This window comes from Sciurus vulgaris, assembly GCF_902686455.1.
Source record: "Sciurus vulgaris genome assembly, chromosome: X".
Classification (NCBI taxonomy): domain Eukaryota; kingdom Metazoa; phylum Chordata; class Mammalia; order Rodentia; family Sciuridae; genus Sciurus; species Sciurus vulgaris.
Window position 1 is genome coordinate 1,401,294 of NC_136471.1, and position 11,164 is coordinate 1,412,457.

At 58.9% G+C, this 11,164-nt stretch overlaps 1 long non-coding RNA gene across 2 annotated transcripts; it reads left to right on the top strand.

Annotated features, from left to right (window-relative positions):
• Window positions 1-1,917: 1,917 nt before the first annotated feature.
• LOC306651887 lies at window positions 1,918-7,919 on the top strand. Of its 2 annotated transcripts, none has more exons than XR_013761231.1 (2): window positions 1,918-5,573; window positions 6,741-7,919. It is a non-coding gene; the product is annotated as an uncharacterized lncRNA (long non-coding RNA). The 2 variants fall into 2 exon arrangements; XR_013761232.1 differs by lacking the exon at window positions 1,918-5,573 and adding an exon at window positions 6,508-6,603.
• Window positions 7,920-11,164: the final 3,245 nt, after the last annotated feature.

Consider the following 11,164-nt stretch of genomic DNA (forward strand, 5'->3'; position numbering starts at 1 on the left):
TTACAAACATGTTCCCTAGGAGTGTGTTGCCACATATAGTCAATCCCTGCAAATTTTCATTGATGTTACAAATATATCCTCCTCAATCAGACCCTCAGTGCTCTGGGAGTGTAGTGAAATCAGATGTTAGTTATGGGTATAAAGGCAAAATGAGGTAGTTGTGGAAGGCCTCAAAACTAAGAAGTGTGCCTGAGCAAGGTATCTGCCCAGGAAAAGCTATCACAGACCATTCCAAGAAATGAACACCAGTCCACAAACTCAGGAAGTCAAGCCACATCAACGGGCAAGAGCCTGGGAACTTACTGAACCTCACCTTCAACTGAGGCCAACCACAAGTCACAGTTTCAGGCTTTGAGGTACAATTTGTCCCCAACCACTGCCCACATTTTCAGAGGAGAAAGGTGGCAAGGCTGGAAAGTCAACACGTTGGCATTCTGTAAACCACACACTTAACTTTGGGTTTGATGGTTGGGATTGTCAGTCCTGCAGGAACAAGGAGGAATAGGGTTTTGAGGGCTGTGCAGAGAGCCTCTTAACTGTAACTTGAGCTGAGATTTAAGGAACCCGAGCTGGGGGCGGTGGCACGTGCTGGTAATCCCAGCAACAGGGGAGGGTGAGGCAAGAGGCTCACAAAGTTCAAGGACAGCCTCAACAATTTAGCAGCAAAATAAGGAAAATAAAAAAGGGCTGGGGAGGTAGCTCAGTGGTAAAGCGCCCCTGGGTTCAATCCCCAGTGCCAAAAAAAAAAGGAGGAACCCCAGCTCATCCACTCTTGAAGACACACAGTCTAGTACACACAGAGGAATCATCCCACACAACAGTCCTCATAGCCATCGTGACCACCATGAGAGGAGCAGCAGGGTCTCGACGTCCCCAGGCACTAGTGTCAGGTGGCACATCATCCCAATCAACCAAAGACTTGTGCCTCACTTCCCCTGGGAAAATGAACACCCAGCCCTGCGCTCCAGCCCAAAGGCACAACCACACCCATCCCCAAACTCCAGGATTGTAGGCCTGTCTTCTGGGGACATTGCCAGGGCCGATTCTGCACCATCAGGCACCAGTCGGACAAAAGCAATGACAACGACAAAAACCATCCAACTACCTCAAGAGAGAGGGTTTAGAATAAGGGTCACTTGCTCAAGGATTGGAGGGCAGGAAGTGCAAGCAGGGGCACGGAAGTAACACAGTTGACAAAGGAAGGAGCCACTGCCCCTAGAGTGAAGGGGAAAGAAGGACTTTGGGGTGGTTGTGAGCCGAGGAGCCAGAACAAGGCATTGAAGACCCAGGGCTCAGGTCTGTGAGCAGAAGCGGCAGCAACTTTTCAGGGAAGAAGGGGGCAACGTCATCAGCTAGGAGGGAGGACAGGGCGAGAAAACATTTCCGCGGCGTCGTCTTCCAGCTCACTCATTCTCTCTTCAGTAGCATTTTTTCCATCCATCACTTGGGATTTTTATTTCAATGAGTATGGTTGCTTTGGTTTGTTGGGTTTTCTTCCTTTATGTTTCAGTTTCTAAAAGTTCTGCTGGGTGCAATGGCACATGCCTGCAATCCCAGAGACCTGGGGGGCCGAGGCAGGAGGAAGCAGGTTCAAGGACAGCCTCAGCATCTTAGTGAGGCCTTGTCTCAGAATAAAAACAAATAAAAATAAATGAACAAAGGAGTGGGGGATGTGGCCCAGTGGTTAAGTGTCCCCGGGGGCAATCCCGAATAACAAAAAAATTTTTCCCTAACAGTGTTGTTTGCATCTTTTTCAAATCTGTCTGGACTTTCAAAGTGTTTCTTCCCTTTTGATTCCATCCTTTAAGCCCTTATTTTGTTGTGCCTCAGAAACTGTTTTAAAAAATCTTTTCTAGATGTTGATAGACCTTTATTTATTCATTTATTTTTTAGTATGCGGTGCTGAGGATGGAACCCAGTGCCTCACTTGTGCTAGGCAAGCGCTCTGCCACTGAGCCACAACCCCAGCCCATCAGAAACTTTCGAAGATCTGAGGAGTCAGAGGAGGTTTACATCACAAAATAGAGATGACGTGTAAACATCTATGAGAACTGTTCTCTGATCTCCTGGGACTTCAAAGGCAACGCCAATCTGTTTGCAAAGTTCCTCCTGATGAAGCAGGCCGGGACAAGGCCGGTTGACTTTCTGCCCTGCTCCCATTCTTGACTCCTTCCCAAGCGCAAATGGAGTCTCCGGGAGGCAAGAGAGCACAGCCAGGGAAAGGGGTCAGGCCCTGGAGGCCGCTTCCTTGATGCACACCCTGCTTCTGCCACTTCCCTGGTCGGGATTCAAGATGAGCTACTTAACCCCTCTGTGTAGCGCTTCCCTCACATCTTCATGGGCAAAAGGGGGCAACGTTGGCACCAGCCTCCGGGGGGCACTGGGGAAGGAATGGCTGGGGCCTGGTGAAGTGCTTGGAACAGCCTGGCACGTAGCAAACGCTCACAAATGTCACCGACAATCGTGTGATCGGGTGCTTTGAGGATCAAAACCTCCACTGTGGAGAGCTTGGGTCCTTGCTCTCTGGCCCAAGGGCTGACTCTTAGTGACGGTGTCTGGAGCTGACAATGTGAGACTGTTGTTCCATCCTCAGCTTGACCCCTGGGGGTCCTGTGTGGGAATCCTGGGGTGGGGAGGGCACCTTTGCTCTGCCAGGGAACAGCTCTGCCCACACAAGGGAGGTGATGTGCTCTCTCAGCCGGGGCTACCCGGGGACTTAACCCTTCTCCCCCTGCTCCCGAGAGCTCCCAGGGGCCTCCCCACCTGCTCACTTGCACCCAAGCTGAGGGGGACCCACTTCTTGTGATCCCTGTGCCAAGAGGCAAGGCTGCCTGCTCTTCCCTTCCTTTGCAACCTTCCCGCCCTTTGACAGCCCAGGACAGAGGTGGGGATCTCAGTTCCGCTGAAGGTCCAAGGGTTCCTGTCCCAGAGGCCACCAGAACCCAAGTGATAGCCAAGCCCAGGACGCTGCTCCAGCCCCAGCTCCAACGTGCCCCTCCGTTTTCACTTCTTGATTTCTTTCCTTCTGCCTTTTGTTGGGGAGGTACTGGGGGTTGAACTCAGGGGCACCCGACCACTGAGCCACATCCCCAGCCCTACTTTGTATTTTATTTGGAGACAGGGTCTCACTGAGTTGCTCAGCGCCTCGCGGGCGCTGAGGCTGGCTTTGAACTCACAATCCTCCTGCTGAGGCTGGCTTTGAACTCGCCGTCCTCCTGCCTCAGCCGCCCGGAGTCTCTTGGATTACAGGTGAGCACCACCACGCCTGGCACCCCTCTCTGCTTTCATGTGCCCTTGGTTCCACCCAGGGAAGCCCTCACCCGTGATCCAGGTGTGCAAGGAAATGATCCCACTCAAAGTCTTACTGTCTTCCTTACATTCTCCCACACCTGTTGCCCTCCCCCTATGCAGAAGGCAGGTGCCACCCTGGATCCTGACCTAGTCAGTACTGGCTCACGTGACCAAGACCATGGCCCTACTGACTGGGCTGGTGTGGCCACCTGCCAGCCTAGGTGAACCAGAAATTTGCAAAAGGCAGTCCAAAACTCAGTGTACAGGCCACAGCACCACTGACCCCTGGCCTCCTCATTTAAGACTCCTGATGCTTTGCCTGGACCTGGACATCATCAGGGCCACCCTCGCCCACAGCAGTGTGTGTGTGTGGGGGGGTGCTTGATGCTGCTGCTGCACCAAGAGAAAGACCCCGGAAGTAAGCGACTAGCTAATGGTGCTCTGTGCCTCCGGGCATGGCTCTAGGGAACGGCCTGCTGCCCCTGACAACCCCCCACCCCCGCTTGGCCAGCAGGAGAAAGTCCACTCTTCCAGCCCAGATGACATCCAAGTTCTTCCGGAGCAAGGAAATGCCCAGGACTGGCATCTTCTCACCTCACTGCCTGAGTTCAGAGAAGCCAGGGATGCGGGCGTCTCCTGGCCCTACACAAGCCAATGGGAAAGGTCTCACGGAGAAGAAAATCCCCAAGAGTGACGGAAACCATCTGGGAGGTCATAATAAGGAGCGGGCAGGTTCCACGGGTGTGAGGGATGCAGGGTGATTATCCCTGCAAATGTCCTGAGGTTAGGGCTCATCCACGGGTGGCTGGGCATTTGCTTTGAATGTGGCACCGATGATCACTGGGGAAGGCCACTCGCACTGTGCCATAAATGGGACAGAGAAGACTGGTGTCCTATGGGAGATAGGAAGTCAGATCCCGTATTGGCCGTTGTCCTCAAAGCCAGCTGCTGGAAACCATGGACCTGCCACCTCATTGCTCTGGCCACAGTCCGAAGCCACCCGTGGCTTTCCTCCAAGCCCCTGCTCCAGGAGGTGACTCAGGATTCAGGCTACTTTGCAACTTGGCCGCCTGGAACCCAAGGCACTGCCAAGGCCAGGGAAGAAAGAGCAGGGTGCCCCACGATGTGTCTGCAAAACCCCGAGGGTCTTCTCAAGACCTTCCTTCACGCCACAGAAAGATAGGTGAAGTCAAAATGGCGAAAGAGCAGAACGCAGAATCAGTCACGACTCTGAAAACAACGGAAGAGAATATCGAATACTGTCATAGTGTGGGGGACACCGTGGACAGATGTGCCACTCAGAAGTCATCCAGTTTCATAAGTTTGTTCGCATAAAAACCTAAGACTTGTCAGCAGCCCCAAACGCAGAGCTGTTCTGAAGGGACAGAAGGAGGGAAGAGAGGGCCAACGCCGAGTACCCGGATGAACAGCCACAGCACACGACAAGCACCCTCAGGTCACAGGCAGTTCCCTGACTCAAGAAGCCCAGGTGGGCGATGCGTTTAGGAGGAGAGAGTCACGCTCAGCGTGGAGCAGAAGAAGGAAAGATCCAACACAGCAGGCTAGCACCTTAACCTGGCAGGATGGCAAGCATTACAGAGGTGTGCTTTGGAGAGAAGAGAATTCTCTGGTAGTGCTGGTGGGGATTGAGACCACCAGCCGGTCTTGAATGATGAGGGGTGGCATCCTTTGAAAGAAAGGCACCCTTGCCCTTTGAACCGCAGCTCGGACTATTACACAGCAGTAAAAAGGGAGAACGACTGGCACAAGCAATAACTCGGGAGGCTCTCCCGAGAATCAGGCCACGCGAACACAAGCCCACCCAGAAGCCGCTGCAGGCTGGGTGGTTAGGTTGACGAAACACTCTTGCAGTGACGCAACTGCGGACGTGGGGGACGAGATTACTGGTTGCCACGGACTGGGCGGGAAGAGGGAGGCTGAGTCCTTAACAGCCAGGGGCAGAGGCCCGTGTGGCTCAGGGGGGCTGTGTCCTGGCTGGGGTGGTGGCGAGAGGAACTTAGGCGAGGGACGACTGGCCCAGCGCCGCGCACCGGCACACCAGCGACCCCTGGCGCGGCTCCCTCAGGCCTCGGAGGCTGCATCGCTGTCGGGCAAGATGCCAAGCCCGGGGAACTGCGGGGAGGAGTCACGGCCTCCTGGTGTTCTCGGCAACTTCCGGTGGATCAAAGAATTCGGAAGCCCCGGTGCACACCCCAAAGACGACCCAGCAGCGTAAGGGGTGCCCGGGAGGGCAGCACAGTGCAGCGCTCCTCCGGCCCCAGGTGCGAAAGAGCCCCAAGCCCGGACAGCCGTGGCTGCGCGAGGGAGAACGCGGCGGGGTGGACTCGATTGAGCAGAAGCAGCGTCCGTCATAGCTGGGGGCGGGACGACCCTCTCAGACAAGCTTCCTCATTGGTGGAGCTAGCCGGAAAGGATGCGCAGGAGGGCGGGACGGCATTCCGGTGGGGAGCCAAGGCGGCAGGAGGCCGCCGGAGACGGCTGGGGCGGGGGGGCCAGAGAGGGGCGGGGGGTGCGAGGGAGGAGCGGGGGGGCGGGGAGGGGAGGGGCGGGGCGCGGCGACGCTCCCGCCCCGACTCGTGCGCCTGCGGCTGCCAGGCCCCACCTTCCCCGACGACCCGGGCGCCTAAGACCCTCCCGGCTCGGGGAGCCGCCGGGAAGCCTTGCCCGCTGGCGGGTCCGGGGCCCGGGAGACGCGTGGGCAGCGATGGGCCCGCCCCCGCCCCCGCCCCCGCCCGGCCACCGGCCCCCGTTCCGAGGGTCAGTGCGGCCTTCGAGAAGGTCCGGGACGGGCTCGTAGCGCTCCCGGGGCGATTTGGAGACGGGGAAGGAGGGCGGCGACCCCACGGGGCTGACTGGCGGCGTAGCGCGTCCGCCGGGCCTCGGGCCGCGCGCACTCGGGCTCGAGCTCTCTGGCGCCGCCTGCGGTGAGCTTCGCCGTCCCGGGGCCCCGACGTGTGGCGGCGCCTCCTTGCCAGCGCCGCGGTCGCCAAAGCTCCGCAGAGGTCTCTGGGCGGGTTCGCTGCCGGCACCGACGCCCCCTCCTCGCGCACGCAGGGTGCTGTGCAGAGCAGGGCCGAGCGGGCGGCCGGCCGGCCGGGTGGCGGGAGGCCGCGGTGCCTGTCAGAGTTAGTCCACGCTTCTGGAGACGGGGACGCAGGAAGGTGACAGTCTGCCCGTGTCACTTGACCGGGCGGGCCCGCCACGGGGGACTCCTGTTCTGCTGCAGGACGGTCAGTGGTTGGGCACCGACTGGCGCCCTCTCGCTTCCTGACTCAGCTGTCAGCTGGGGAGGTAGGTCAAGAGGAGCCCCGCAGAGAAAGCCCTGCCAACAGCAGCGAGCTGCCCTCCGTCCCTCCGTCCGTCCCTCCCTCCCTCCCTCCGCACCTCGGTCCCTCCGTCCCTCCCTCCCGGTGCTTCTCACCCTGCAGCGTGAACACCTGCCCAACCGGTTCCAAGGAGGAGCCTGGGACCTCTGGTTGCCGCCTCCCTTCCCTGGCAGGCGGAGGAGTCTCCCAGCTGTCCGTGGCATGGGGCACGGACACCCACCCCGAAGACGGCTGCGCTCCGCCACTCTGTGCCCTGGTTGGTCTTCCTGCAGGTCCAGGGGCGGCCCGTCGTCCAGTCCTCTAGCCGGGCGAGCGGCAGCCCTGGGAGCCCGTGGTCTGTCTCCAAAACACTCGCCTGCCCGGTGGGGAAGTCCTTTGCTTTTCCCTTCCTCTCCTCTGTCCCCACTGCTGCTTGGTCATCGGGCTTTTGCTTGTTGGTTGGCTCCAGGTCTGCACCTGGCCACACGGGAGCCCTCGATCACATCTTGAAGCTCGATCACATCTTGAGCTCGTTTTTCCCCAGTCTGTCACTTGTCTTTCAAATGCTGTGCTTTGGGAAGGTGATGAGAATTTTTCGTTTTCATATCACCGCAATTTCCAGGCTCTTCCGATGGCTTCTGGAGTTTCTTTGCCTTGGGCCAACTGGGCAGCCCCCCCCCGCCCCCAGTTAAACTCTGTGCACTCCACATAATATGTCCCAGGTCAGGGGGCCCCCTGTGGTTCGGGCTCTGGCTCAGGTTGCTTGGGTGTGGGTCCTGGTAGTGGTGGAGGCAGGGAGGTGGTGTCAGCCGGGCTTAGCAGGAGGCCTTAGTGCCTCCCTGCAGGGCCTCTCCCTGGGCTGCCCAGGCCAGGGCTTCCCCAGAGCCAGGGATCAGAGAGAGGGGGAGGGAGCGGGCAGGAGGAAGCCCCCCAAGGCCAAGCCACAGTCTTCTTAAGACCTCATCCCCTGATGCCACTCACCCCTGCTGTAATTTTTTTTTTTTTTTTTTATCGCGGTCTCACAGGTCAAACCTGGAGCAGAGCGGACCAGGAGAATGCACAGGAGGAAGTAGGCTGTCCCCACCCGGCACCGTAAGGCACAAGGCGGCTTCTGAGGCACCTTGGCTCTGGGACCTGCGTGTGCCACTCCAGGTCCTAAGCAGGTCCAACTCTGGAACGTGTCCCAGGTGTGGGCCCAGGTTGGGCAGAGCCTGTGTCTGTATGGCTTTTCCCATCTTTGAGTCATTGCAAATCAGAGTACAAAAAACCCCAAGGAGGAAAGAGAGCGTGCCCTGGACAGCCTATGTGACTCCCAGGCCTTCTGTGTGGGCTCTCTGGCCCATGCTCATGGAGCTTGTGCCGGCCAAGGCGGGGAGATCCCGGTCGTGCAGTCTGCCCTGGCAAGGGCAACAGGGTCAGGAGGTCCGTCCTTGTCTCGGCAGCCTGTTCAGCATCCCATGAATCCCCCGCAAGCCCCGAGCCCAGGGTTGGCGGGCGCCCCCCACCTGCAGCATCCCCACCCAGGGGCTGGCGATGCTGTGCATGAGGTAGGGGTGACCGTCCCTGCAGCACGCCCGGCCTTTCCTCTACCTCCACCCCAGATGGAGCCATGAAGGGCAGGTGCCCGTGAGTGGAGAGGTGTGTGCCTCGTTGTCATGGCGCGGGCACAAGAGCCCCTTTCCTCAGGTGACTGCCTCACACTTCCCAGGTCCTGGGCACCGGCATCTCACGTGGGGCAGTTGGCAGCCTGGGAGGTGGGGAGGCCGAGGGTGAGGTGGGACGCGTGGAAGAAGCTTCCCTCTGTCGGGAAGGAGGCCGTTGGCATCTCGTTTCCCTGGAGATGCTCCTCACCCTTCCTGGCCCGTACTTGGTGGAGTCTTCCCCATGGTGCTCCTGGAGGCTGTGGGCTTTGTCAGAGAGCTCCTGTGGCAGTGAGTGCTTTGGCTGTTGGCTGTCACCGCTGGTCTGCACCTGGGTCCTGGCAACAGCTCCTGGCACTTTCCCCAGCCGCCTTGCACGTCTGGACCTCATGGAGGGCCTTCCCTGAGTGGATGTGTCCTTGGCAGGTGGGGACCGCCCCTCAACCAGGTGTTAGGCTGAGGTTCCCAAGGCTCCTCAGGACGTGCTCGGCTCAGCGCACACTCACGCTCTGGAGCCATCTGTCCGCTTGCTGTCCTGCCGCCCCTCTGGCCTCTGACAGAATGGAGCCAGCTTTCCGTCCCTTGAGGCTCTGGGGGGAGAGATGGGGAGGGGCCTTGCTTCCTCTGCCTGGGATGGTCTCAGGGGACTTGGTTGTAGCCACATCTGCCCACCCTCCAGCTGCCCCACGCCCTGGCAGTCCTGTCAGCGAGCGGCCTGCTCTGCAGAGGGCCATGGCCAGACCCCGTCCTGACCCCCCACCCCCCACCCTGACTTAGCAGCTGCCTCCTCCTCGCCCCACTGCGTCCCTTCAGGATCCCGGAGGAGCTGCCCCGGAGTATCATAGCCTGTGCTCCAGACCTGTGGGGTCATCTGCAGCTGCCCCCGTGTGCCCCCATCTCCTGGTCGAACCCAGGCACCACTTGGGAGCAGCATGCCTGCCCCTTGGCACCTGTTTCCAGGGCCTCTGGAGCCATCTCTCCCCAGGGAGACCTAGTGCCCTGGTCACCACTGGAGAATGGGCCCTGGGACTTTCTCTGCTGGGCTGGCTTCTCCTATGCTCCTGGCATCTGTTAGGCAGCAGGGCCCAGACACGGGTTCTGGTGGGGCTGGGCCACCACCACCCCTCGGGCTCTGGGCCCACAGAGGCTAGGCCATCTGCCTCCTCCTAGAATGCAGGCGGGTCCTCTTGGATTTCCTCAGCGTGGCTGGCTCACAGTCGGGATGTGGGGCCTGCACATGGGTCCCCATCTACCTGCCCTGCCCTGCCCTGTGAGGCCCCTGGCCAGGACGGGGCTCCAGTCTCTCTCCCTCCTGCCTCCCTGCCTGACTGGCCTGTAGCCTCTCACCAGGGGCGTGTCCGTCCCCCCTCCCCTGCCGCCACTGCCACCTAGTTTGGCATTTCCCCCTCTCCATAGCCCTGTGTCTTTGCCCTCTGGAAGTGATGTGGAGGGGAGATTGGGGACTTCTGGTTTAGCCCTGCTCGGCCTGGGTGGTTTCTTGGCCCAGCCCAGCAGGCTGGGGCTTGAGAGGAGGCAAGGCAGGGCTGTCTCCCCCTCTTGGTGGGGCCAGTGCTGGTGCTGGGAGGAGGTAGTAGGGTTGGTGTGACCGGATGCAGGCGCTGGGTGCCCCGGGGTGGAGGGGGAAGGCCATTCCTCAGGAGAACCTCCCATCCCCTGGATCTGTCTGGACCTGGATCTGTCTGGATCACTGGATCTGTCTGGACCTGGCTCTGCTGACCCTGGCCTCTCCATCTGGACAGCTTCTGGAGCCTTCTGGAGCGTGGGGGATTCCCTGCCCCCACCGTTGATCACAGTAAGAGTAGTAGTGGGGCAGGGCCTGAGGGTCTGGCTTTTATCCAGTAGTTGCTTGCCAGCCTCTTGGGTGGTGTCTTTTTGGGATTACTAATCAGGAGCCTAGCGAGCAGCCTTCCCCAGTTGGTTATGTTAGGATCCCACAGTCCTGCTGCCTCTGCCAGTGTTGTGCCTCTACCCATATCCTATGTAGGAAGGAGTTAGAGGTTTGGATGTCTAATGAGGGAGGACTGGGCTTAAGGGGTTTGGCATATGTATCAGCTGTCCAGTTGTTTGCCTGCCCTGTGATCTTCCTAATTGGCATTAGTCCAGAGGCTCCGAGGTTGTACCTGACATTGGTTCTAATAGAGCTCATGGCCAGTATGCCAGTTGCTCAGGACCAAGGGAAAAGCTTTCAGGCATGGTGTACCTTGACCCAGGAACTCTTGCTTCAAGGCCCTTGCTTGTGAGTGGAGTGGTGGTGCTGGCTCTGGCGGGGATTTGGGTGATGGCTAAAGCTACTTGATAGCCTTGGCTTGGGTATGGAGATGGGGTACTAAGGGGCCAAGACAGTTCTGTTGCACTGTAGCAAGAGGAAACCACAGCCAGGCCAGCTCAGGGAGGGACAGTAAACCATCAAAGGCACCATGCTTCCCTTAGAATGGGCCTTGAATGCATCCTCCTATTACTGAGGGGCCGTGGGACTCAGCCTGCTAGAGCAGGGGATCTTTCTGTCTCCTGTTCAGGGTCCTGGATGATGGCTAGGACCTGCTGCAATTTCAACTTATCTGGTAATGTCCACCAGGGTCTTCCTGATCCCACCCTAGCCAGCAGCGGACCTTCCTTGGTGGTATTTTGTCTCTCGCAGTATGGCCCTTTTTCCTGTACTCCATCGTAAGCTCCACAGGTCTCTCACCCTGTGTTGGTTAATATCCAGGGAGGCATTGAGGAAGTGGGTATCAGTGGAGCCTCTTAAAGAGTTAGGAGGTGGGTAAAGCAGGCGCCTCTAGGCACCAGGAGGACTACCTGGAGATCCAGCAGCCTGGACTGGACCCACATTTCTGCCCTGCTGGTGCCCTTGTCAGTGTGGTTTGACATCAACCCCCATGAAAGCTA